The sequence below is a fragment of the Hemitrygon akajei genome, unplaced genomic scaffold (genome assembly GCF_048418815.1).
Source record: "Hemitrygon akajei unplaced genomic scaffold, sHemAka1.3 Scf000047, whole genome shotgun sequence".
NCBI classification, from domain to species: Eukaryota; Metazoa; Chordata; class Chondrichthyes; order Myliobatiformes; family Dasyatidae; genus Hemitrygon; species Hemitrygon akajei.
Genome location: NW_027331933.1, coordinates 2753066 through 2780371, shown reverse-complemented (window position 1 = coordinate 2780371; position 27306 = coordinate 2753066). Strand labels below are relative to the sequence as shown.

General features: G+C 45.5%; 3 protein-coding genes across 12 annotated transcripts in view; 2 read left to right on the top strand and 1 right to left on the bottom strand.

The window, feature by feature from the left end:
- Positions 1-27306, top strand: part of LOC140720845 (uncharacterized) — a 202431-nt gene that overhangs the window by 73446 nt on the left and 101679 nt on the right. The gene's annotated exons all lie outside the window — the stretch shown is intronic.
- LOC140720808 (uncharacterized) overlaps positions 1-27306 on the top strand; it is a 290042-nt gene that overhangs the window by 205761 nt on the left and 56975 nt on the right. The gene's annotated exons all lie outside the window — the stretch shown is intronic.
- LOC140720842 (uncharacterized) overlaps positions 1-27306 on the bottom strand; it is a 49497-nt gene that overhangs the window by 8674 nt on the left and 13517 nt on the right. For 9 of the 10 annotated variants that reach the window (XM_073035691.1, XM_073035694.1, XM_073035690.1 and 6 more), the window contains 3 exons: positions 9291-9503; positions 5383-5555; positions 4006-4182 (listed from right to left, as the gene is read on the bottom strand). The gene's annotated coding sequence lies outside the window, so the exon portion shown is untranslated. The remainder of the gene's footprint in view (positions 1-4005; positions 4183-5382; positions 5556-9290; positions 9504-27306) is intronic. The other variant, XM_073035693.1, reaches the window with a different exon arrangement.

The window sequence follows — 27306 nt, the reverse complement described above, 5'->3', positions numbered from 1 at the left end:
AACAACCCGTTTAGAAATTGACAAGAAGATGCTTCCAACCATGAGTGCCAACCCTCAGGAAGAGCCCAAAGTAATATTGCAAGTTGCTGGAAATCCAGTTCCGTTTATGATTGATATGAGGGCAACCACAACACTCAATCAGGAAATAGTATCGGAAAAGGGATTCCAGCTATCAGACATTATAATCACTCTGTCAGGGTTTGAAGGCACGGAACGTACATATTCACGTACCCAGCCACTGCAGGTGGAATTCCAGGGGAGCCAGTGTGAGGTTTCATTTACAGTCACCACCAGACGGGGAGTGTAATCTAGCAGGGAGAGACTTGCTCCGTCTGTTGGAAGTCGAGATTCTTTGCACAGACAATGCTGTCACCCTTGACAGGTGAACGACCGACAGCTTCCCCAGTTTCCGACCCCCAAGTGGAGGGCACTTAATTTGGACTCCACTCCTTCTGCCAGCAGCCGACCCTCATGTGACTCTGTGCTTTGACCCTACGGGGTGCGCCACTGAGGAAAGCCAATATTATGCACCACTCGATGGACAGAAGTTCCCAGTCATGGTGATTAGACAGGTTAAAGGAAGAGACGGTATTGCATTCCTGGCCGAATTTCCAGATTTCCTTTGGTGACAGACAGAACTGGTAGTTCCCCATACCACCATTAGGGTTTGCACTAGGTTCAAGCCAAAGAGCCCAGGGTTCCTGGCCTACACCCTAACGAAACAAGCCTCCAGCACCGATGGAGACTGGCAACACTTGGCCGCGGGTCTAGTCCAATACGGGAAGGAGTCTGAGGTGAAGACGGTATATCTGTTAAGACAACCTTTTAATAGTGTCCAATCCCAAGATGCTGTATCCTATCTCTGTGTAATTTCAGGCCAAGAAATCTGTCGCACCAACTGTCCCCGTGTCTGGATCACCATGAAAGAAGGACAGACTCTCCCATCCATTTAGCAATATCCCACCAATCCCGAGGCAACGTTTTATGAGAATGGAAGCTCCTTTGTGGATCCAGCAGGAAAATGATATTCTGACTATGCGATAGTGACGGACAGTGAAGTAATTGAGCAAGCCTCTTTTGAAGCGGCTGTCTCCACCCAGAAGGCTGAGCTGTTTGCTCTGACTCGTGCCTGTATCCCAGCAACAGACTAAAGTGGGAACGTTTACACAGACTCCCGTTATACATTTGGAATTGTATATGACTACAGGGCTCTCTGGGAACATTGGGATTCCTGACTTCCTCTGGCCACCCCATTAGTAATGCCACCTTTGTAAACAACTTACTCACCGCTCTACAGCTACTTCGAGTTTTGTTCTTCTCAGGGGGACGCCTCTGAGGAGGAGTGAAAACTGTGGTCCCAGATGGGGGTGACAGAAAGACCCCGACCTAGGTTTTTGGATCACCCCAGTGGGACAGGTTTGTGTTCCTACACAGTTTTTACCAATATTGGTCGATTATATACATAATTGTACACACCTGGGAAAGGAGGGAATAGTTGGTAACCTGTACCCTGCACACCGGGTACGACTCCCTTGACAGGTGGACCTTTTTGTGTCTACAATTTGATTTTATTGAATTGCCTAGAGTACCTAGCTATAGATACTGCTTAGATATTATAGATGTGTTTAGTAGATGGGTTGAAGCTGTTCCATCTACCAATAATACTGTTATGACTGTTGTGAGGGTATTATTACGGGAAATACTTCCCGGGTACGGCCTGGCAGAGATGCTGAGCTCTGACAATGACCCACACTTTGTGATGAAAGTAAACAAAGGCATACGTAACGAACTAGCTATCAAGCAACAATTCCACTGTGTACACCACCCACGGGCCGCTGGCAGAGTAGAGAGAGCCAATGGCACTCTGAAGCGTAAACTGGCCAGACTAACGGTGGAGATTGGACTCACTTGGTTGAAGGTCCTACCGTTACCCAGTTCCACATGAGGGTTACCCCACAGGGGAAAACAGGGTTGTCACCAGCTGAAATCATTTCTGGATGGCCCATGAAGACACCCTGGGGACTAAGCCCTTGTGTACCATTGCTCCCAGAAAGTCTACCAGCAAATTTGGATATTCATACCCAACGGGAAGACATGGGGTAATATATATGCCAACTAACCAACATTTCTCAAGCATACATTCACAGGTATGACAGGCTTACAAGGAAGAGAACTACTGTGCACCATGGAACGTGGGATTTTTTTTCCTGATGAAGAACTGGGATTAAGGGAATCTTGGACCTTGGTGGAGAGGACCATATCAGGTGTTACCGACCGCTCCTATGGCTGTGAAACTGAAGGGACAATCTCGGTGGATACATCATTAGGCGCCAAACATGTTACTGAAGGAACTGAGTAGAAGGTCTCTCTCGGACTAATGGGAATGTATTGGTTGTTAGTGGTGTTCATGTTTATGTCTTTGAGAGGGCTCACCCCAGCATCCGGGGGCCCCCATGTTAACACATTTACGTCTTTCTGTCATACCTATGCCAAACAGGTAGAACTAGGGGCCTGCTGGGTTTGTGCTGAAATTCCACAGCATGGTAAAACTATGGTTCCAATGTCAGTAATCCTGCTCAACCAGAGTGAGGAACTCTCAGCCTGGGCTTTCTCAAATTACATCTGGGGAAGTGAGATGAGGACCTGTGGTCCAGTCAGAGATGACTGTAGTTGTCAGTGTTTTGAGGGACGGTGTCTCAAGCCCCCATCAAACGGAACTTCCAATACTGGGAAACATGCATCCTGGCCATACCTGCAGGTGCCCAGCAGAAGAGAGGAATAACTGAGACTGATTGATTTTGGAGGATCACTTTTCTCTCCTGTGGAGTAGCCAGGAATTCATGACAGATAATCAATTTGGATACAGCACTTGAGGAGTTGGCCACAATACTGCAGGGGCCCTGACAGAAACACAGGCCCAAGTAACAGAAATATCCACTGAAATGATTGCAATCTGGCAAACAGTCATACAGAATCGTACAGCTTTAGAGTTTATCCCAGCTGAGAAAGAGGGAACCTGTGCTGTTATTGACACAGAATGCTGCACGTATATCCCTGATGAATCTACTAACATTACACCCCTCTCTGAGCACACTGCAAAGGAGATTGACAGCATGAAGAAAGTAGGGCAGGATTTACACAGGTTCACCAAAGGGTCAAAATGGTGATCTTTGAAGGCCTGTTTGGTAATATGTGGGGAATGATACTGCATTATGTCCTAATAGTTGTACATACCTTTGTTACAATTACTGTTGTACACTGTCTTTACCCACTGATAAGTCAATGCTGTCGTCAGTTGCTTTCTCTGTAAAATGTTACTGCGTTGATGATAATGTAATGATCAAAAGGAGGGAAGGATAAAGTCTGTAAAATGGTTAACACTTCGTTAAACAATAGCAGCCTGTTTTTCTGAAGGAAACTGCTGATGATCAACCGATGTGCTGAGCCATGTTTCTTCTTCCGGGTAGCTAGCTAGAGTTTCAAGATGCTTATCTCCTTGCGCATTCACATGTAGAGATAGGATAGCTTCAGTCTGTTCTGTGTGTGTAAACCATTATGACTATTTTGTAGTTTGTCTTTAGGGGCTCCAGCCTGTCATGTAGTAAATATCTTTGGCTCCAGCCTGTCTTGTGTGGGGGTATCTGGATGGATATATCTGTGGTGTAAGGGGAATTGTTAGTCAGTTAGTGGATTGGGTGGGAACAGTCACAGACTGTTCCTGTTTGAGCGACTAACTAAGTTACCCCCGGGTACTTGGAATAAAGAGTTTGTACTGTACGGTCTCCGAGTGACTTTATCCAGATTCGACTTCCACAGAGTGGGAGTGGTTTTAAAGGGCTGGGCTGCTGGAAGCTCATTACCAGACCTGGAGTGATTGCAACTGGGTCTGACAGAGGCATAACTGGTTGTTCTGGGCACATTCAGTCTCACTCCAACTATATCCCACCTTCCCTTATACAGGTATGTAATGTCTAAAGGACCAGTGTTTGAGTAAATGAGACTCACCAAACTCTCTCCTGACTGAATCAATGGAATCTCAGAGTCTCTTGAGGCAGAGCTGTTCTCTCCAGTTAATGCTTTCAGTCCTGAGGCTGGTTCACTTGGTGCTGTTCCCTCGTCTTCAGCTGTGGTTTGCTTCTAGTTGGGGTTTTTCTTCCAATAAACCTCTCACCGCAGGTCTAACTTTAACCAGAGAGACAATGAAGCACAATAACAATAAAAAGGAGAACCAAACATTTCAGGTTAATGTTACTAAGAACAAAACGTTGAAGGCTGATATAATGATCTCAGTAAACATTTTTCTATTGTCACTCACACATCACAAAACAATATGGGATAAGGAGGAGCTATCATTCAGTCAGGAACAGAATTAGGTGATACGATCCATCTGGTCTGCCCCACCATTCAACCACAGCTGATTTTCATTCCAACACCATATTCCTGCCTTCCTCCTGTAACCCTGAGCTACTCAGCAATCATGAATATGTTAATCTCTGTCATAAATATACCCAAATGGCAGCTTCATCCAACCTCTGTGGCAACAAATTCCACAGATCAGACATCTTCTGGCCAAATTTTTTCTTCACTCAGTTTTAAAGGGAAGCTTCTTTATTCCGAGACTGTGCTGTCAGACCACAGTCTAATGGAAACATTCTTTCCATGTCCACTGTATCCAGGCTTTTCAGCATTTGGTAGGTTTACTTAACCATACATCCCTCCACCACCCCCACCATCCCTCTGAACTCCATTGAGCACAGGTCCAAAACAATCAAATGCTCCTCATACATAACCCCGAACATTCCTGAGATTATTCTTGTAAACCTTGTTCACAACAACTGTACTGAACACATTTCTAGGAATAACAAACTAATTGGCACCAGGGTAATTTGCAGGGAAAAGTTGTCGTTACTTTATTGTTCAACTATCACAGAGTGAGCCATTTCCACTTCCACATTAAAACTGGTACATTTCAGGAAACATAAACCAATCCAGAGTGAATGTAATAAAAATAAATTGGAATTACCAAACTACTCAGCATTTAAGGAACAGCTGTGGGGAGAGGAACAATCTTTACAATTCAGGTTAATAACATTTTGTCAGGATGACTTCAAACATTTTCAGTTTTTAGTGCAGATCTCCAGCAACTTGAGATTCTGCCCGATTTCCACCACTTTATCCAGATTTGACTTCCACAAAATGCGAGTGATTTTAAAGGGCTGGGCTGCTGGAAGCACATTACCAGACCTGGTGTGATTGCAGCTGTGTCTGACAGAGGCATAACTGGTTCTTCTGGGCTCATTCAGTCTCACCAACTATTTCCCACCTACTATTGTACAGGTATGAAATGTATAAAGGACCAGTGTTTGAGTAAATGAGACTCACCAAACTTCTTCCTCACTGACTCACTGGGAACTCTAAGTCAGCTGATTCAGAGTTGTTCTCTCCAGTTGATGCTCTCAGTCCTCGGGCTGGTTCACTTGTTGCTGTTCCCACAACTTTAGCCATGGTTTGCTTCCAGTTGGGGTTTTTCTTCCAATAAACCTCTCACCGCAGGTCTAACATTAACCAGAGAGATAATGAAGCACATTAACAATGAAAAGGAGAACCAAACATTTCTGCTTAATGTTACTAAGAACAAAACTCACTGAAATTTAAACGTTGAAGCCAAATATAATAATCTCAGTGAACAATCTTTTATTGTCCCTCACACATCACAAAACAATATGGGATAAGAAGGAGCCATCATTCTGTCATGGTAATACATAAGACACAGGAACAGGATTAGGTGATTTGATCCATCTGGGCTATAAACGTGCAGGAGCAATGTGTGGTTAAGTGCCATGCTCAAGGATACAACGCACTGCCTGGCCTGAGGCTCAAACTCATGACCTTCAGATTGCTTAACCACTTGGCCACGTGCACATCACAGAAACCACTCTCCCCCTAGACTTCCCAGTCCCTCGGTAAAGCAGGCAGTGAAATCAAAGATCCCCAAAACCTGGGACATTCTCCTTTCTCACCCACCCCAATCCGGGAGAAGACACAACAGCCACAAAGCTCACGGACAAATGTGAGCAACCTCAGGAAGTGAGGCGAGTTGGGGGAAGTTAACGGGACTCAGTGACCAATGTCAGATCCCCCAACACAACATAGAGGAAGCATCCTGACCCATCTGGGGACTCTGAGCACACACCATGTCATCTTGCATCACAAAGTGAAGGGCAGGGCTGATCGACGGTAAACAGCCTCACATGACCTGTTGGTGGGTCTCCCGTTTCAACTCTGCGGAAATAGACAGCCTGGGCTCCAGGTTTGGATCGTTCAATGCAGATTAAGTGAAGTCGACACATTTTTGACCAGACCAGATAATCGGAAAATAAATGAGTAATTGGTCCTCAGTTCAGGGCTCACGGCCAACATCAGATCTCCCCGCTCGGGATCGGTCTCAATACTCACCGATGGGAACGCAATATCTTCGGCCCACAGACAGTGATCCCGACCCCTGGCTCCCCCACCCAGGAGGTGAGGACCCTTCCCTCGATCCCACAGATGATGCACTTCAGCACTGAGCGGAAAAGAAACCACCGCCCGGCCGGAGACAGTGAACATGCGCGAAGTGAGTGTCACATCATCCGGAGGGCAGGGCCTCGGAAACAGATGCACAGGTGCTGCCCATCTGCTGTTAAATGGGAGGGGCAAACGGGATCACGTGACCAGTCGGGTCTCCCACCCCAGGCAGAGTTTTCCAGCTACCCACCACTCTGTGTAAAGAAACAAACTTGCTGCTTACATCTCCTCTCACCATAAATATATTAGACATTTCAACCCCCAGGAAAAATAGATTGTCTGTCCACTCAGAATCAGAATCAGGTTTATTATCACCGGTGTGGGTCATGAAATTTGAAAACTGTGCAGCAGCAGTTCAATGCAATACATATTATAGAAGGAAAAAAAACCCAAAATAAAATAATAAAAATAAACAACTAAATCATTTACAGTATATCTGGGACCCTTACTCTTTGTGATTTTGATAAATGACCTGGATGAGGAAGTGGAGGGATGGGTTAGGAGGGATGCGTTAGCAAGATTGCTGATGACACAAAGGTTGGGGGAGTTGTGGATAGTGTCAGAGGTTACAGTGGGACATTGATCGGATGCAAAAATGGGCTGAAAAGTGGCAGATGGAGTTCAGCCAAGATAAGTGTGAAGTGGTTCATTTTGTTAGGTCAAACATGATGGCAGAATATAACATTAATGGTAAGACTCTTGGCAGTGTGGAGGATCAGAGGGATCCTGGGGTCCCAGTCCATACGACACTTAAAGTTGCTACGCAGGTTGACTCTGTGGTTAAGAAGGCATATGATGCATTGACCTTCATCAATCATAGGATTGAATTCAGGAGCCGAGAGGTAATGTTGCAGCTATATGTGATGCTGGTCACACCCCTCTGTGCTCAATTCTGGTTGCCTCACTACACGAAGCATGTGGAAACCATAGAAATGGTGCAGTGGATATTTACACAGATGTTGCCTGGATTGGGGAGCATGCCATATTAGAATAGTTTAAGAGAACTCGGCCTTTTCTACTTGGAGCAACGGAGGATGAGAGGTGACCTGATAGAGGTGTATAAGATGATGAGAGGCATTGATCGTGTGGATAGTCAGAGACTTTTTCCCAGGTCTGAAATGGTTATGAAAAGACAGCACAGGTTTAAGGTGCTGGGGAGTAGTTGCAGAGGAAATGTTATGGATAAGTTTTTTTACTCAGAGAGTGGTAAGTGTGTGGAATTGGCTACCGGCAACGGTGGTGGAGGTGGGTAGAATATGGTCTTTTGGATAGGTACCTGGAGACACTGGAGAAAAATAAAGAAATACTAGCTTAGAAAAGTAGAGGGCTATGGGTAACCATAGTAATTCCTAAGGTAGGGACATGTTGGCACAACTTTGTGGGCCGAAGGGCTTGTATTGTGCTGTAGGTTTTCTATGTTTCTGTGAATAAATTAAAAATCGTGCAACAAACAGAAATACTATATATTTTAAATGTGAGGTAGTGTTCAAGGGTTCAATATCCATTTAGCAATCGGATGGCAGAGGGGAATAAACTGTTCCTGAATCACTGAGTGTGAGCCTTCAGACTTCTGTACCTCCTTACCTGCTGGTAACATTGAGAAAACCACATGCCCTGGGTGCTGGAGGTCCTTGATAATGGACGCTGCCTTTCTGAGTTATGGCTTCTAATCCTCTGGTAATCTTATAAACGTCTATCCAGTCTCACCCCAGCTGGCAAGGCTCCGGAGAAAACAACACAATTTTGTCCAACCTCCCGTTAAAGCTCAGGCCCTCTAATCCAGGCAATATCCTGGTAAACCTTTTCTGCGCCCACTCCAAAGCCCCGATATCCTTCCGAGAATGGGGGCGACCAGAACTGTATGAAACACTCCAGATGTGGTCTAACTAGTTTTATAAAGCTGCAGCACAACTTCCCGACTTTTGAACTCAATGCTTCAACTGATAAATACAACCACGCCATTTGCCTTCTTAACTACCCGATCAATCTGTGCAGTCTCTTTCAGGGAGCGATGAACTTGGAGTCTAAAATCCCTCTGATCATCGACACTGTTCAGGGTTTTGCATTTAACAGTGTACTGTCCCATGCATTCGACCTACCGAGCTGCCAAGATGATCATCACTAATCAAATCTCACCGAGATTTCTCAGGTCCTGTTAAATTTATTGCCAAGTGCACAAGTACGGGAAGGTACAGGGACAGAGAAACACTGACTTGTGGCAGCATCACAGGCAAGTACATTCAGATAACACACGGAACACAAATTATACATTTCTCTGTCAGTAACGATACAGAAACATGTTTTACTTCAGCCTGCTAATAGGACCAGAACAACAGGGGCTGAGCGGCGGCTCATCTCAGACGGTTCGGTGTGAAGGTCTCACAACCCGGACCGACCCCGGCAGATTCTGTGAAGGAAGCGAGGCGAGGCCGCCAGTTCGGGAAAGTTCATCCCCTCCCCCTTCAGGTTTCACCGATCACCTTGTGTTTCTCTCTCCCTCCCCACCCCCACCTTTTATTCTCCAGTCCTGCCGAAGGGTTTCGGCCGGTAATATCGACTGTACTCTTTTCCTGGATTCGGCCCGGTCTGCTGAGTTCCTCCAGCATTTTGTGCGCGTTGCTCGCATTTCCAGCATCTGCAGATTTTCTCTTGTTTGAGTTCGGGAAAGTTAACTCACCACCCAACGTCAGACCTCCGCACTCGGGACCGGCTTCAATACTCACCGAAGGGAAATTGTTGCTGCTGCCCCGCAGAGAATAATCCGTCTCCGGCTCCCCATCCAAGGGGGCGAGAACCTCCTCCCGATCCCGATCTCACCGCCGTCCCGCTTTCACAAAGAACGAAACAACAACACTGCCGTTCCCGGGAATGTGAGCATGCGCAATGTGCTTATTGCGTCACGGGCGTTGGGCGGAGCCTCGGAAAATGCTGACGATCTGCGGTAAAACAGGATCACGTGACTCGGTGACTGTTCCTCCCCCTTCACATATTGCCCGACCCATCGCTGCATTTCCCAAATTATTTCATTATTTCCCTATATTATTTCCATATTTACACCAGACACGTATTTAGTTTTTCCCTCCATATCTTCCCCGATCCCTTTCCCTCCAGCCCCAGGTCACAGAGTTCTCAGGGTTATAATTTCGATTCCCATCCCATCCCGACACACAATTCAGACCCACACAGGAAATGTGCAGGTTTCAGTTAAATCAGTCTATGTTTATAAACACTTAATTATTAGCCCAGCCGTTAAACCGATAAAGCTCGAGCACAGCAGCACCTGGGTGACGTAACACACCGCGTCCGTCAGGGCAGATCCCGGTGTGGGGAGCCCATGTGTGACGTCAGGCGAGTGGGGGGAGCTGTGTGACGTCACTTGTGGGGGAGCGCTCGTATTTAAAAGCACTTTAATGGATTTTTCGGTGGGACAACAACATGAGCCTAGATCAGAGAAGAGTACCCAGACAGTGGAAAACATCCTGTATTGTCCCGGTACCGAAGAAACCACAACCAAAGGAGTTGAATGACTTCAGACCTGTTGCCTTGACGTCGCACGTGATGAAGACCATGGAGCGGCTGATAATACAGAATCTGAGGCCACAAACCAGGCACGCCCGGGATCCGCTTCAGTTTGCGTATGAGGAGAAGGTGGGAGTGGAGGATGCTATCACGTATTTGCTGCACAAATCACTCTCTCACCTAGATGGGGTCAGTTGTGCTGTGAGGATCACATTCCTTGACTTCTCTAGTGCCTTTAACACCATCCAGCCCAAGATCTTAAGGCACAAACTAATGGAGATGGGAGTAGACTCTCACATGGTGGATTGGATAGTGGACTACTTGACAGATAGACCACAGTACGTGCGGTTGGGAGAACAGGACAGGTGGTCAGCAGCACAGGAGCGCCGCAGGGAACCGTACTCTCTCCGGTCCTGTTCACATCAGACTTCCAATATAACTCGGAGTCCTGCCATGTGCAGAAGTTCGCTGATGACACGGCCATAGTGGGGTGTGTAAAGAATGGACAGGAGGAGGAGTATAGGAAACTGATACAGGACTTTGTGATATGGTGCAACTCAAACTACCTGCGTCTCAATATCACCAAGACCAAGGAGATGGTGGTGGACTTTAGGAGATCTAGGCCTCATATGGAGCCAGTGATCATTAATGGAGAATGTGTGGAGCAGGTTAAGACCTACAAGTATCTGGGAGTACAGTTGGACGAAAAGCTGGACTGGACTGCCAACACAGATGCCTTGTGCAGGAAGGCACAGAGTCGACTGTACTTCCTTAGAAGGTTGGCGTCATTCAATGTCTGCAGTGAGATGCTGAAGATGTTCTATAGGTCCGTTGTGGAGAGCGCCCTCTTCTTTGTGGTGGCGTGTTCGGGAGGAAGCATTAAGAAGAGGGACGCCTCACGTCTTAATAAGCTGGTAAGGAAGGCGGGCTCTGTCGTGGGCAAAGTACTGGAGAGTTTAACATCGGTGGCTGAGCAAAGGGCGCTGAGTAGGCTACGGTCAATTATGGAAAACCCTGAACATCCTCTACATAGCACCATCCAGAGACAGCGAAGCAGTTTCAGCGACAGGTTACTATCGATGCAATGCTCCTCAGACAGGATGAAGAGGTCAATACTCCCCAATGCCATTAGGCTTTACAATTCAACTGCCAGGACTTAAGAACTTTTTTTTAAGCTATTATTAATGCTTTTTGAGTTAGTGATTTAGATGCATATCATATTCTTACTGAGTTAAGTATTGTATGTAATTAGTTTTTGCTACAACAAGTGTATGGGACATTGGAAAAAAGGTTGAATTTCCCCATGGGGATGAATAAAGTATCTATCTATCTATCTATCTTAATCACGGGTTTCATCACTGAATCCAGTGTTGTGAGATGTAAAGTCCCCTGTTATGTGTCCGGCTGTGCCGTGTTGTTGGTGGAATGGGCAGCGTGGTGTTTGTCTCGATTCGGGTCACAACACCAGAATTGCCAGCGGGGTCCACACACAGTGTATTAGTCAACAGAAAACCTCTCGTCCCTGCAGTCTTTGTCTCCTGGTAAACGCAACACCCTGACAGTGTGGACCATAGATACCCCTTCCTCTCAGAGTCAGGGAATCATTCAGACAGCTGATCGCTGAGAGGAATTATATTTATTGGTCATTAAATTTCGCCCAGTTTTTTTGTTACAACAAGTGTATGGGACATTGGAAAAAAATGTTGAATTTCCCCATGGGGATGAATAAAGTATCTATCTATCTATCTATCAGATTCGTTTGGACGGATTTGATGTGGAGCTCGGGGTGTCACAGTGAAAGTGCCGGACGGCCGAACTCTCTCCGTTGTCCAAACATCCTTCCAGGTGAGGCGACACTTCACCTGTGAATCTTCCGGGGTCGCCCGTTGTGTCCGCTGCTCCCGATGCGGCCGCCTCTACACTGGTGACACCATCTCCTCCGCAGTTGTGCGGGGTAGGGGTGTTTTTTTCTGGGGGGGCGGTCGATGATATTATTCCCTTTTGTGCGGGAGGGGTGGGGTTTGGGGGTTTGATGATCGGGATGCTGTCTTTCTGATGCGGGGGTTGAGGTGGGAGTTTGATTTTTCTCTCTGAACGACTTTCATGCTCTTTCTTTGTTTCGTGGTTTTCTGGAGAAGAAAAAAAGCTCAAGAATTGTTTACGGATACCTGCTTTGATAATAAATTAACCTTTGAACTATCCGCTCCGAGCGGGACTTCCTGGTGTCCAAACATTTTCATTCCGATTCCCTCTGGGCAATCTATTGATGTTGAAAATTATCATAACATGATAAGGAATGGCTACAAGTGGCACATGCAACTCGTTCATTATCTGATCCAGAAACACGTTATGCCCAGATTGAAAAAGAATTGCTCAGCATTCTGTTTCCTTGTGAGGCATTTCATCAGTTTGTGTCAGGGCAATCTTTTGATGTTGAAAATGATCATAAACCTCTGATTGCATTGTTTTATGCGGGAGGTGGGGTGGGAGTGTGATTTTTCTCTCTAATAGATGCTGCTCGGCCGGCTGAGTTCCGCCAGCATTTTGTTTGTGTTGCTCTGAATTTCCAGCATCTGCAGACTTCGTCGTGTTTGTGATTTACCTCTGCGTTGTCCCTCCCGCCTCCGGCTACTGTTCCCTCTGTAGGGACCCCCGGCCACTGCTCCCTCTGTATGGACCCCCGGCCAAGGCTGGTGCTGCCGCGAACCTCCTGCTAAACGCAGGCGCAGTGCCGACCGGCCGTTATTCTGTTCAGGCTTCCGTGAAGAAGGGTCTGATCTCGGGTTTGTGGAAATCGGGGGCCGGCTGCCGAGGAAGCACAACTTTGTGGGGCGAAGAGCCTGTATCGTGCTGTAGGTTTTCTATGTTTCTATGAAAAGTGCCGGGAACGAGCTCTGCCGGACGGCTGGAGGCTCCGGGCTCTCCGGTCCCGCAGCCCCGGTTTTAGCTTTGCGCCCGAGCCCGGGCTGTGGGATCAGTTAGTTGTGGTTCCCAGGCTGGGAGGGGTTTGGGGTGAGGGGGATCTGTCTGTGTGTGTGGGTAGAGGTTACGGTGGACTGTGGGTGTGGGGTGAGTGCAGGGAAGGGTGTGGGACCGTCGTCGGGGAGGGTGGGGTTGCTGTTGTGAGAGAGTTGGATGATCGGACCTTCCGTGTTCCGGGTCAAATAAAGTTGTAAACAGGGGAGGATCTGCTCCGTTGTATCGGACGCTCGCATGTCCTTTTAGGAAGCAGCAATTCTCTTCAATTTTAACGCTGTCTAATCTTGCTGTTAACATTGTGTTTGTTACAAAGCCCCAGTGTCTGGAAGAGCTGTCACCGTCATGGGCTGTTGGGATGGCGGTGGGGTGTCAGTGACCTCTGTATCAGAGAACAACACGGGGTTCTACATCCTCCTGTGAGATATAAATGTCCTCACAGTGGATTCGGATCAGCTGGCATATCTGGAGTTTGCAAAAGGAAAGGGGATAGGGAAGGGCTGAGGAGAGAGAGTTTTAATCAGCAAACCATCGTCCGGGGTGGAAGGGTACAGGAGCTGCCTGACAGATCGTTTTACAGTGATTGTGTTTTTATATAATCTCACAGATGGTGACTGAGGAAGAGGCTTGTTGAGGGAGGATACCCGGAGGTGAGCAGGTCAGACACGGTATCAGGAGAGTGACAGTGATGTGATTTCCTGTGTCACGGGTACAGACAGTCGTCTCAAGTGAGGAGTTTGTGTGGAGATGCAGCTTCCCTGGAGGTGGAGGAAAGAGGACACACCAACAGGTGGAACCAGCTGTGGGAAGACATGGTTTGTCAGGTCTGACGACGAGCTGAATGTACCATAACCTTCAGACTGAATCAGAAAACCATTCTGAGGGTATTTGAAATGTCAGAAGCAGGGGAGATGTGATCACATGTCTCCATCAGACCCTCAGTGAGATGGTTCCAGTTATAACGTGCAGGGATGAAAGCACAGTGTTTGGAGTCTGATTTAATCACTGATTCTGACACAGTGAGAGGGTTAGTTTTGCTGTAAGGCAGCGACATTAATGGAAGAAGACACAGAAACTTCATCAATTGCCAGTTGTTTAGCAGAAGTGACCAATCTCTATGCTACCTTGACAGAAACTGATACTCACAGTGGTGACAAAGGGGTTCAGTCAGGTTTATTTCAGGTTGGAGAGGGGTGTGGAGTTTTGAAATCAATGCCTTGTTAAACCATCATTAATTTAGCATGTCCGGAGTGGTGGATCACACAGCACGGAAACAGGCCTTTGGCCGGCCATACCTGTTCTGACCATCCACTCACTGTCTACACTGGTCCCATTTATCAGCACTTGGTTCACAGCCGACTGTATCTTGGCAGTTTCAATGCTCATCCTCTTCGTAAAGGTTGTGAAGGGACCTGCCTCCACCACCACCTCGGGCAGTGTGTTCCAGATTCCAACCACCCTCTGAGTGACAAATCTCCTCCTCAGATCCCTCTAAACCTCTTCATCCTCTGCTTAAATCTATGTCCTCGGATCGGTGACACCTCTGTCCCAGGATCGTGGCCTAGTTGGGCATCAGAGAGGCCTTTGATAAGGTTCACATGGTAAGTTGCTGTGGAAAGTCAGATCACACGGGATCCAGGGAGAGCTGGCTCACTGGATACACAGTTGTCTTGATGGTAGGAAGCAGAGAGTGATGGTGGGAAGCTATTTATTGGACTCGAGGCCCTGGCCTAGTGAGTTTCCCCAGGGTTACACCCCATTGCTCTCATTATTCATTGATATTTAATTATATTTGCATTTGCACAGTTGATTGAATTCTGTGCTCTACTTGATCTTTCATTGATCCTGTTATTATTCTAAAGATTTGCTAAGTCTTCCTGTAGGAAAAACTATCTCAGGGTTTTATATGGTATGTGACTATATAAAATTTATGTACTCTGATAATAAAATTTACTTTGAACATCAACCATTGCTACTTGTCATCACGATCAATAATCTGGTTAAGAATATACAGGATATGGAGAGTAGGTTTGCAGCAAGTTCAAACAATTAGTTTTTCTCAAAAATATTAAGTATAAACACTTCGCTCTGTTTCCCTCTCCGCACTCGACCACCCCTCCCCTTACTGTCTTCCCTCTCTGCCCCGTCCTCCCTCTCACCCTGACATTGGACATAAGTTCAGGGTGAAAGTGAATTATCTGAGGGGAATCTGAAGGGGAATTCTTCACTCGGAGGTTGGTGAGAGTGTGGAATGAGCTGCTTGTGGATTTGGAGGATGTGGGTTTGATTTAGACACTAAAGAGGAATTTGGGTGAGGACGTGGATGGGAAGTGTATGGAGGCTCTGGTGCAGGTAGCTGGAAATGGGCAGTAACAACAAAAACAGGTCGGCATTGACTAGAAGGGCTGATGGGCCTGTTTCATTGCTGCTTGGCTCTGTGATTCTAATAATATTGTGATTTGTAATTTCCACAGTAAGTACATTGCTACTAATGTCTGAACCCAGAAATCTGCCCAAACAAGAATTGAAAGACTCTTGGCTGGCTACAAAAAGTGTCTACAAGCTGTGATACTTGCCAAAGGGGGTGCTACTGAACATGTAGGGTGCCTAAACATTTGCTTCTGGCCCTTTTCCTTTTGTTGTTATTTTGAAACTGTAATAGATTGAAATAAAAATGTAATCTTCCTTAAATATTAAAGAAATGTGTCATCTCTAACCTTATGCCTTTTGGAAATCAGGTCGTCTTTTACTCGCTGATCTATTGACAGTAGCAGAAATTTTGACAAGGGGTCAAAATCAAGGAAAATCATTGGGAATATCAGATCGCTACTGGAAGAGTGGATTGGGAAAATCAGGTCGGCAATGGATCTTAAGAGAGAGAATTTCTAGAATGTCTACGAGACGGCTTTTTAGAACAGCTTGTTGTTGAGCCCACTAGGGGATTGTCTATACTGGATTGGGTATTGTGTAATGAAACAGAGGTAATTAGAGAGATGGAAGTGAAGGAACCCTTATTGATGACAACATGATTGAGTTCACTGTGAAATTTGAGAAAGAGAAGCCGAAATCAGATGTGTCGGTATTTCAGTGGAGTAAAGGAAATTACAGTGGCATGAGAGAGGAACTGGCCAAGGTTGACTGGAAAGGGACACTAGCAGGAAGGACGGCAGAGCAGCAGTGGCTGGAGTTTATGCAAGAAGTGAGGAAAGTGCAAGACAGATATATTCCAAAGAAAAAGAAGTTTTCGAATGGATAAAGGATGTAACCGTGGCTGTCAAGAGAAGTCAAAGCCAAAGTAAAAGCAAAGCAGAGGGCATACAAGGAAGCAAAACTTAGTGTGAAGACAGAGGATTGGGAAGTTTTTTAAAAAACTTATGAAAGGAAAGTATGAAGGTCATTAATAGAGAAAAGAAGAACTATGAAAGAAAGTTAGCAAATGATATCAAAAAGGATACTAAAAGCTTTTTTCAAGTATATAAAGAGTAAAAGACAGGTGAGAGTAGATATAGGACCAAAAGAAAATGATGCTGGAGAAATTGTAAATGGAGATAAGGATATGGCGGAGGAACTGAGCTGACTCCATGTGTGTATATGCAATTATGATAAGAAATACAGACCAGAAAACTTAAATGAAAAGCTGGCTCAGAAGAATAAATCATCACTCTGGAAGAAAACATTAACCAGTGAAATGAGTATGACCCTCCATGGGAGACATCCCAATGATCTGAGCAGATAAGATGGTGACAAGGAAGCATCGAGCACCTAACTGAGTGTTGACCTCTTCCCAAAAACAGAGGAGTTTCTTGAGGAAATACAGGATGAGGTGGGTAACAAAAGTAAAACAAATCGAAACTTCATGAAATACAAACAAACAAGGCAGTAAGTGCAGAAAAGGCCAAGAGAAACCAGATACAATCCAACACATTCCAGGATCCTGCAGCAGTTTAACTCAATCTGATTACTTACGCAGGTACAATCAAGTGGCAAATATCATTCACCAAAATCTATCTTTAAAATACAAACGGATGAATGACCACAGTAACTTCATTAAGGCACCATAAATTCAAGCCTGATTCAGTTAAGGACATAATCCACCAATTTATATGATAATCAATACATTATTTCAGTTAGGATCATCTCAAATAACCATTTGGATATAATATTACAGGATAAACAGGCAGGAATAACTCCCTCAATAGGTATAACCATTCTCAACACACACATGTGCCCCCACCACAGGCATTGTTCGTCAGTCAGATAGCCAAATTATTTCGTCTGCCAATTAGTGTCCAAATACAAGACAAAGTAGTTAACAAAAGAAAAAAAATGCGGAATACTTGAAATATAAACAAACAAGGCAGTAAGTGCAGAAAAGGCCAAGTGAAACCAGACACAATCCAACACTTTCCAGGATCCTGCAGCAGTTTAACTCAATCTGATTACTTACAAAGGTACAATCAAGTGGCAAATATCATTCACCAAAATCTTGCTTTAAAACACAAACTCACGAATGCCCTCCATCACCTCATGAAGGCACCATAAATTCAAGCCTGATCCAGTTTCAGAGTCAAAATCTTACAAATTATATGATCATCAATACATTATTTCAGATAGGTCAATCCATCTGGTTATATTACAGGATAAACAAGCAGGAGCAACTCCCCCAATAGATAAAACCATTCCCAACACACATGTTCCTCAACCAGTGGAGCACCTCACCACAGGTAGTGTTTGTGTCATCAGTCAGATAACCTAATTACTTTCTCTGTCAATCTGCTTCCAAATCTCATTGGTTGGCATGCCCTGTTGCTGAATCCCTTCTCCTCATCATACGTTCTTACCCCGACCATCGTCCAGGGCCCGAACCTCTGCTCTGTGCAGACCTGCCTCTGGTTTCTGACCCAGCTTCGTTGAAAATCCAATTGATGGTTTCCCACTCTGCTTTCAGTCTTTAGAGGACAGTGGTGTTCGCTAACAACACTTTAGAAGTGGGGAAAGTGACCCATAATGTGGACATGAGTCATGATTAAGGAGGTTAACTCCCAATGTCATTCTTCCTCAGCCCAGAGATTAGAGGGGCAAAGAACATCTCAGACAGAACTGCAGTCAGCTCGACTTCTTCAGTCTGCAGGAAATTCAAGGGAAACCTCTTCGCCCACACAGTGGTGACTATTTGGACCTCATCCCAGGGAGAGTGAGAGGTGAACAACAGGGGAGAATTTGAAAGATCTGTTGTGGAACAGAATCACTGGCAGGGTTCAGCCGGCCTGAGTTGACTCTCTACTGTACACTAAGTGTGTTATAAATTCACTAAGTACCAGAGACAGTGTTTAAGATAGAACTGATTCATTTGACACAGATCGAGTCCCATTAAAGGTGAATATGCAGCAGAAGAAACTCCTCCCATGCCTGGTGAGCAGCAGCAATAATTGCAGAGTTCAGCACCTACAGTCACTCTCGAAATTGCATTCAGCAACGGTGATGGACAAATATCCAGCATGCAGCTCATTGAAACTTTCTCCCCTGTGTGAACCTGGTAGTGAGTTGTAAGTGTAACACGCTGTAAGGTTTCACTGTTGATTTAATGGCCTCTCTGTAATGTTTCACTGCTGAGGTAATGGTTTCTCTGTAGCAGAAATGTCTAGTTTACAACTAGAGATAACAGGGTTTTGGAGTGCTGGGCAATCCAATGACAGAAATGTTCTTTCTTGTGAGTCTGGATGAGAGAATTTCATGGGCTTTTTCTAGGGAGAGATGAGAAGCCACGAATGGGGAGAGTGGGCCCTGTTTTTTTTACTTTACTAACCCTATAGTCAAAGTAAGAATTATGAATCACATATTGTGTACTGTTTGTTATTTTGGGGTATTGATTTGTAACAGGGGACACGGCACAGCATCCACCCACATTTGGCCGAGCTAGGGGGCTATCACCCCCTATATTAAGCTGCTAGCTGGAGTGAGAGTTACATAAGGTTAGATGACTGAGTGAATACATTCCCACATTAACAGGAGGTGAACGGCCTCTCCCCAGTGTGAACTGACTGGTGTGTCAGTAGGCGAGATGACCGAGTGAATCCCTTCCCACAGTCTGAGCAGGTGAATGGCCTCTCCCCAGTGTGAATTCGCTCATGTACCTTCAATTGAGATGATTGAGTGAATCCCTTCCCACAGAATGTGCAGGCGAATGGCCTCTCCCCAGTGTGAACTCGTTGATGGACCTTCAGTTGAGATGATGAAGTGAATCCCTTCCCACAATCCGAGCAGGTGAATGGCCTCTCCCCAGTGTGAACTCGCTGATGTACCTTCAGTTGAGATGACCGAGTGAATCCCTTCCCACAGTCTGAGCAGGTGAATGGCCACTCTCCAGTGTGAACTGACTGGTGTGTCAGTAGGCAAAATGACAGAGTGAATCCCTTCCCACAGTCTAAGCAGGTGAACGGCCTCTCGCCAGTGTGAACTGACTGGTGTGCTTGCAGGCTAGATAACTGTGTGAATCCCTTCCCACAGTCTGAGCAGATGAACGGCCTCTCCCCAGTGTGAACTGACTGGTGTGCTTGCAGGCCAGATAACTGTGTGAATCCCTTCCCACAGTCTGAGCAGATGAATGGCCTCTCCCCAGTGTGAACTCGCTGATGTACCTTCAGTTGAGATGACGAAGTGAATCCCTTCCCACAGTCTGAGCAAGTGAACGGCCTCTCCCCAGTGTGAACTGAATGGTGTGCTTGTAGGCCAGCTAATTGTGTGAATCCCTTCCCACAGTCTGAGCAGGTGAATGGCCTCTCCCCAGTGTGAACTCGCTGATGTATCTTCAGTTGGGATGAGTAGGTGAATCCCTTCCCACATTCCGAGCAGGTGAACGGCCTTTCCCCAGTGTGAACTCGCTGGTGAGCCATTAGGTCAGAAGACTGATTGAATCCTGCCCCACAACTTCAGCAGATGACCAGCCTCTGCCCAGTGTGAACTGACTGGTGTGTCCACAGGTGGGAAGACAACTGAATCCCTTCTCACCCACAGAACAGGTGAATGGCCTTGTCCAGTGTGAACTTGCTGATGTACCTTCAGTTGAGAAGACCCACTGAATCCATTCTCACAGTCTCAGCAGATGAACGGCCTCTCCCCTGTGTAAAATGACCACTGTGCCAGTGGGTCAGATGACCAAGTGAATCCCTCCCCACAGCCTGAGCAGGAAGGATGATCAAGTGAATCCCTTGCTCCACTTATTAAATATCTGGACAGAGACAGCAAAATTGGCGTGTTGTGTTCGAGATTCCCGTAGATAAATTCCTTGTTTTTAGCCTGTAAAAAGATTTACAAAATCCATCAATGTGTGTAGGACAACTTTTCATATGAGATCACTTGAGTTGTCAAGGTGTGATCTGGCATCACACTCTTACAGTGAAGTTCAACCCAAGTTGGAGAGAGAAATCATCTAACTGGGCACAGTGCTGGTATCTGGAATGACCATCAAACTCTCTGATGCTCTTCCTCTCTCTATAAGAATGGGGCATCTCTGCCATCTCCAATCTGTGACCTGGCTCAGTTTGACTCTCGCCATTGGTATTAGTCCCTGTTCCCACTGAGCAGCACGGGCTCCTGGCCCCACAGTAACTGAAATACTCTCACACAAATAGCCTGCAGTGCATTCCACGCACCCACCACTCTCTGGGTAAAAATCTTACCCCTGACATCCCCTCGGTATCTATTTCCAAGCACCATAAAACTATGCCCCCTCGTGTTAGCCATTTCAGCCCTGGGAATAAACCTCTGGCTATCCACACGATCAATGCGCCTCATCATCTTATACACGTAAAAAAGGCTCTAAACATAAACAAGGAAATTATACATAGCTTTGGGAAATTGTTAGTAGTATACAAGATTATGAGGGTATAGATAGGGTAAATGCAAGCAGCTTTTTCCACTGAGGTTGGGTGGGACGACAACCAGAGTCATGGGTAAGTGGGAAAGGTGAACATTTAATGAGAACATTTGGAAAAGCTCTTTACTGAAATGGTCGTGAGAGTGTGGAATGACATGTCAGCATGTGGTGAATATGAGCTCGGTTTCACCATTTCAAAGAGGTTTTGAAGGAAGCCTGGATGGTAGGGGTATGGAGGGCGATGGTCTCGGTGCAGGTACTTGCAATAGACAGCTTAAGTGTTTTTTTGGCATTGACTAGATGGGCCAAACGGCCTGTTTCCATATTGAACGTCTCCATGATTCTATGACAGAGAAGCTGGACAAACTTGTTTGGAAGGGAAAAGGTTGGAGTGACAATGAAGCAGCAATGGCTGGAGTTTCTGGGAGCAATTCGGGAGCTGAGCGATCGATACATCCCAAAGAAATGGAAGCATTGGAAAGGCAGGAGGACACAACAGTGGCTGTAATGAGGAGCCAAAGCCAACATAAAAGCCAAAGAGAGGGCAAACAAAAATGCAAAAGCTATTGGGAAGCTAGAAACCAACAGACAACAATGAAAGAAAAAGTTCAAATGAGCTCAGAGCATGGATGATGATTAATGAGTCTTGGTAGCACTCAAATGTCTGAGGCATTTAAAAGAACAAAATATCCAGGGCTTCAATATCTCCTGAAAGCCAAGGTTCCCTGCACCAGTTACATTTCAACTTTTACATTGTTAGGCACATAGAAACTCTACACCCTCAAAATTTCACTTTTGAAGGCCTCCCACTTACAAAGTACTCCTTTATCAGAAAACAGCCTGTCCCAAACCACACCTATCAGATCCTTTCTGACACCATCAAAATTGACCTCTCTCCAATTTAGAATCTAAACTCATGGTCCAGACCTCTCTTTTTCCATCTTTATTTTGAATTTCTTGGCATTATGATCACTAATTTCTGTCGCCAGCCCTGATCATTGCCTAACAGCTTATTGCACACTTCTACATCGGGAATTTTACGTACCGATTTAGGGCACATTTGACAAACTCTATCCTATCTAGTCCTTTTACAGTATGGGAGTCCCAGTCAACACATGGAAAGTTAAAATCACTTACTGAATCAACTTTTGTTTCTTGGGATGGTCTGCAATCTCTCTACAAATTTGTTCCCCTGAATCCCTCAGACTGTTGGGTGCCACCACATCCCAATGATGTCTACAAATTCCCTTTCCTGAACTCATCTGGCTTTCCTACGATGCTTCTTGCATTGTCACATATGGAGCTCAGCACATTCATCGCACCATGCTCAACCATTTGATTGCTGACTCTGTCTGAAGTCTGAACAACATCTGACTGGTATGTGTAGAGATAACATCTGAAGTTTGTGTAGAGATAGCAGGAGCTCTGACGGAGATCTTTCAGGTGTCATTAGAAATGTGGATTGTGCCGGAGGATTGGCGTATTGCTCATGTGGTTCCATTGTTTAAAAAGGGTTCTAGAAGTAAGCCTGGCAATTATAGACCTGTCAGTTTGACATCAGTGGTGGATAAATTAATGGAAAGTATTCTTAGAGATAGTATTTATAATTATCTGGATCGACAGGATCTGATTAGGAGTAGCCAGCATGGATTTGTGCGTGGAAGGTCATGTTTGACAAACCTTATTGAATTTTTTGAAGAAGTTACGAGGAATGTTGACGAGGGTAAGGCAGTGGATGTAGTCTATACGGACTTCAGCAAGGCCTTTGACAAAGTTCCACATGGAAGGTTAGTTAAGAAGGTTCAGTCGTTAGGTATTAATGCTGGAGTAATAAAATGGATTCAACAGTGGCTAGATGGGAGATGCCAGAGAGTAGTGGTGGATAATTGTTTATCGGGATGGAGGCCGGTGACTAGCGGAGTGCCTCAGGGATCTGTTTTGGGCCCAATGTAGTTTGTAATATAAATAAATGATCTGGATGATGGGGTGGTAAATTGGATTAGTAAGTATGCTGATGATGCTAAGGTAGGAGGTGTTGTGGATAATGAGGTGAGTTTTCAAAGCTTGCAGGGAGATTTATGCCAGTTAGAAGAATGGGCTGAACGTTGGCAGATGGAGTTTAATGCTGAGAATTGTGATGTTCTACATTTTGGCAGGAATAATCCAAATAGAACATACAGGGTAAATGGTAGGGCATTGAGGAATGCAGTGGAACAGAGAGATCTAGGAATAACAGTGAATAGTTCCCTGAAGGTGGCGTCTCATGTAGATAGGGTGGTGAAGAAGGCTTTTGGAACGCTGGCCTTTAAAAATCAGAGCATTGAGTACAGAAGTTGGGATGTAATGTTAAAATTGTACAAGGCATTCGTAAGGCCAAATTTGGAATATTGTGTACAGTTCTGGTCACCGAATTATAGGAAAGATATCAATAAATTAGACAGTGCAGAGACGACTTACTAGGATGTTACCTGGGTTTCAGCACTTAAGTTACAGAGAAAGGTTGAACAAGTTAGGTCTCTATTCATTGGAGCGTAGAAGGTTGAGGGGGGATTTGATCGAGGTATTTAAAATTTTGAGAGGGATAGATAGAGTTGACGTGAATAGGCTGTTTCCATTGAGAGTAGGGGAGATTCAAACGAGAGGACATGATTTGAGAGTTAGGGGGCAAAAGTTTAGGGGAAACACGAGGGGGTATTTCTTTACTCAGAGAGTGATAGCTGTGTGGAATGAGCTTCCTGTAGAAGTAGCAGAGGCCAGTTCAGTTGTGTCATTTAAGGTAAAATTGGATAGGTATATGGACAGGAAAGGAGTGGAGGGTTATGGGCTGAGTGCGGGTAGGTGGGACTAGGTGAGATTAAGAGTTCGGCACGGTCTAGGAGGGCCGAGATGGCCTGTTTCTGTGCTGTGATTGTTATATGGTATCAAGAAAACAAACTCTCCCTCATTGTCACAAAAACAAAGGAGCTGATTGTGGAGGACAGGGGGAAAGGAGAGACAGACAATGCTGTCACCCTGTGACAGGTGAACAACCGACAGCTTCCCCAGTTTCCGAATCCCCAGTGGTGGGCACTTAATCTGGACTCCACCGCGTTTGAACCCCTTCTGCCAGCGGCCGACCCCTACGTGACTCTGTGCTATGACCCTACGGGGTGCTCAACTGAGGAAAGCCAATATCATGCACCCCACGAGGGACAGAAGTTCCCAGTCATGGTGATTGGACAGGATTAAGGAGGAGAGGGCAGTGCATTACTGGCCGAAGTTCCGGATTTCCTTTGGTGACAGACAGGACTGGTGGCTCCCCATACCATCGTTAGGGTTTGCCCTGGGTTCAAGCCAAAGAGCCTAGAGTTCCTTGCCTACACCCTGATGAAACAAGCCTCCAGCAACAAGGGAGACTGGCAAGACTTGGCCGCAGGCCAACTCTGATACTGGAAGGAGTCTGAGGTGAAGACAGGACATCTGCTAAGAAAATCTTTTAATATTGACCGAACCCAAGACATTGCACATAATCTCTGCTCAATTTCAGACAATGAAGTTGACAGCACCAACTGCCCCCCATCCAGATCACCATGAAAGAAGGACAGACTCTCCCATCCCTTCCTCAATATCCCCTCAAGCCTGAGGCAACATTTTCTGAGGATGGAAGCTCTTTTGTGGATCCAGCAGGGAAACGATGCGATAGTGATGGACAGTGAAGTAATTGAACAGGCCTCTTTTGAAGCAGCTGTCTCCGCCCAGAAGGCTGAGCTGTTTGCTCTGACTCGTGCCTGTATCCCAGCAACTGACTAAAGTGGGAATGTTTATACAGACTCTGTTATGCATTTGGAATTGTACATGACTACGGGGATCTCTGGGAACATAGGGATTCCTGACTTCCTCTGGCCACCCCATTAGTAATGCCACCTTTGTAAACAACTTACTCACCGCTCTACAGCTACCTCACGTTTTGGTTGTTATTAAATGAGCAGCCCACACTCACATATCCGACTGAGTCACTAAATGCAATGCTTTAGTGGATGAGACAGCGAAAAGTGCGTCACAATCCTCGGTAGTTGTTGTCCCCTCGGGTTCCCGTCAAGCATCCCTCTGTGACTTAAGCAGAACAGGTTTGCCAGACATGAGGGAGGTACGTACTTTTCAGGGGGACGTCTCTGAGGAGGAGCGCAAATTGTGGTCCCAGATGGGGTGCCAGAAAGAACCCAACCTAGCTTTTTGAATCACCCAACAGGACAGGTTTGTGTTCCTACACAATTTTTACCGATATTGGTCGATCATATACACAATTGTACACCCCTGGGAAAGGAGGGAACGGTTGGTAACCTGTACCCTGCACACCGGGTATGTCTCCCTTGCCAGGTGGATCTTTTTGTGTCTACAAGTTGATTTTATTGAATTGCCTTGAGTACATTGCTATAGATACTGCTTAGTTATTATCTGCTTAGTAGGTGGATTGAAGCTATTCCAACTACCAATAATACTGCTATGACAGCTATGAAGATATTATTACGGGAAATAATTCCCAGGTACGGCCTGCCAGAGATGCTGAGCTCTCACAATGGCCCACACTTTGTGGTGAAAGTAAACAAAGGGGTACGTAACGAACTAGCTATCAAGCAACAATTCCGCTGTGTATACCACCCACGGGCCACTGGCAGAGTGGGAAGAGCCAATGGCACTCTGAAGAGTAAACTAGCCAGACTAACAGCAGAGACTGGACTCACTTGGTTGAAGGTCCGACCATTAGCCCGATTCCACATGAGGGTTACCCCACAGGGGAAAACAGGGTTGTCGCCAGCTGAAATCATTTCTGGATGGCCCATGAGGACACCCTGGGAACAAAGTCTCAGGATTAAAGGCAAAGTGAATAAGAATAAGGGACCTTGGTTCTCGATGGATATTGGAACTCTGATAAAGAAGAGAGAGATGTATGACATGTATAAGAAACAGGGAGCAAAGAAGGTACTTGAGGAGTATAAAAAGTGCAAACAAATACTTAAGGAAGAAATCAGGAGGGCTGAAAGAAGACATGAGGTAGCGTTGGCAGTCAAGGTGAAGGATAGTAAGAGCTTCCACAGGTATATTAATAGCAAAAGGATAGTTATGGGATAAAATTGATCCTCTTGAAGATCAGAGCGGTTGGCTATGCATGGAACCAAAAGAAATTGGGGAGATGTGATATGGTTTTTTTGTGTCTGAATTTCCTCGGGAAACTGGCATGGAGTCAATGGAAATAAGGCAAACAAGTATTGAGATCATGGAACCTATACAGAGAGAAGAGGAGGAGGTGCTTGCTATCTTGAGGTGAGTAGATAAATCTCCAGGACCTGACAGGATATTCCCTTGGACCTTGAAGGAGACTAGTGTTGAAATTGCAGGGGCCCTGGCAGATATATTTAAAAGTCGTTATCTACGGGTGAGGTGCCAGAGATTTGGAGGATAGCTCATGTTGTTCCGTTGTTTAAAGCAGGCTCTAAAAGTAATCTGGGAAATTATAGGCTGGCAAGTTTGATGACGGTCATGGGTAAATTATTGGAAGGAGTACTAAGAGATAGGATTGACAATTATTTAGATAGACAGGGACTTATTAGGGAGAGTCAACATGGCTTTGTGCCATGTTTAACAAATATATTAGAGAGTTTCGAGGAGGTTACAAGGAAAGTGGATGAAGGCAAGGCAGTGGTTGTTGTCTACATGGACTTCAGTAAGGCCTTTGACAAGGTCCCGCATGGGAGGTTAGTTAGGAAGATTCAGTCACAAGGTATACATGGTGAGGTAGTAAATTTGATTGGGAATTGAGAATGGGAGAAGTCAGAGAGTGGTAGTGGAGGATTGCTACTCTGAGTGGAGGCCTGTGACTAGTGGTGTACCACAGGGATCAATGCTGGGTCCATTGTTATTTGTCATCTATATCAATGATCTGGATAATAATTTGGTAAATTGGATCAGCAAATTTGTTGATGATACAAAGATTGGAGGTGTAGTGCACAGTGAATAAGGATTTCAAAGCTTGCAAAGGGATCCGTACAAGCTGGAAAAATGACAGATGGAGTTTAATACAGACAAGTGTGAGGTATTGCACTTTGGAAAGTCAAACCAAGGTAGAACATACAAGGTAAATGGTAGGGTACTGAGGAGGGCACTAGAACAGAGGGATCTAGTAATACAGATACAAAATTCCCTAAAAGTGTGATCACATGTAGATAGGGTAGTAAAGAGAGCTTTTGGTACATTGGCCTTTATAAATCAAAGTACTGAGTATAAGAGTTGGAATGTAATGGTGAGGTTGTATATTGCATTAGTGAGGGGGAATTTGGAGTAGTGTGTGCAATTTTGGTCACCGAATTACAGGAAGAATATTAATAAGGTCG